Raw genomic sequence first — 1153 nt, forward strand, 5'->3', positions numbered from 1 at the left:
AGCACCACAGTCCATGGCTCATCACAGTGCTTGGTCCACTTCTGCCGCAGATATGAGGTGGTAGAGAAGATGCAGGTGAGGGGACAGTCAGTGCTCTGGGGAAGGGGGAAAGGACCCCTGGCACTGGCACCCTGTGAGTGCTGGGCTCTAGTGGCACCGGGTTCTGTCAGCTGCCGGATCCCAGCTCAGTTGTGCTCTGCAGATGCTGCTGGACTAGTCCTGTATAGATCAGCGTGCCGGGGACAGCTTCCCAGGGGATCTGGGCGTGCTGGTGGATGCCTGCAAGGAGGAGATGAAGCACACAAAAGTGTGGAAACTCGCCCTTTTTTCCATTGAAGTACTGAGGTACCCTCCCATCGCTCCCAGGGACCCCTTCCCCAGAGGACCGTGGCCCCCTCACAAGGCCTGGAGGTGCTTCTCCCGGCACCGTTGTCCAGTTGGGCCCTTCCTCTTTGCAGCGCAGTGGACGAGGTGCTGGAGGGCAAAAAGAGAAGGCTCGTAGAAGCCTGCTTCAGAGCTGTTCTCTTCCTTCCTGAACACCACCTCTATGTAACGAGGGTACATAAGCTCAGGAAGAAGGTGAGTACTGGCTGAGCTGCAGGAGCCACCAGTCCCTCTGGGCTGCTCTCTGGCCCTCCTGCATATAAAGTAAGATACACAGGTGTCCCCATAAATGCTGAGGCAGCGGAGAGAATTCAGAAAGTTTCTTTAGAGGGCCAGAACCCCAGAAACCTAACAGTGTGGTTTGTGCACTGGGCTTCAGGGAGAAAAAGGCACCTCGTGCTCTTTTCTCCTTTGAGTTTTTATAATCTTTGCTCCCTGATGTCTCCCCACTGGAATGCAAAGGCCTACGGCATCTGCTCTCTGCTCCCAGTAGACAGTCTGCTCCTAGGTCTCTGCTGGGTAGTGTGGACACCTCTCCTTCCCTGGCACTGGGAGCTCTGATGAGTCTCCTGCGGAAGAAGAATCACTGTCACCGCTCTCTGTCCTCCTTGCAGACCCTGCGAGCCCTGGACCACATGCTGAAGGCAATATTGCAGAACAGTCCTCTGTGCAGAATGAGCGAGGAGCTGCAGAACATCTTTCAGGTCTGGCCTGTGCAAAGAGTGGGAGTCCTGGGGCTGTTCCTCCCCCTGTGGGGGAGGAGTTGCCC

This window comes from Empidonax traillii, unplaced genomic scaffold (genome assembly GCF_003031625.1).
Source record: "Empidonax traillii isolate 1590-97213 ecotype Southwest subspecies unplaced genomic scaffold, ASM303162v1 scaffold537:size946161, whole genome shotgun sequence".
Lineage (NCBI taxonomy): Eukaryota > Metazoa > Chordata > Aves > Passeriformes > Tyrannidae > Empidonax > Empidonax traillii.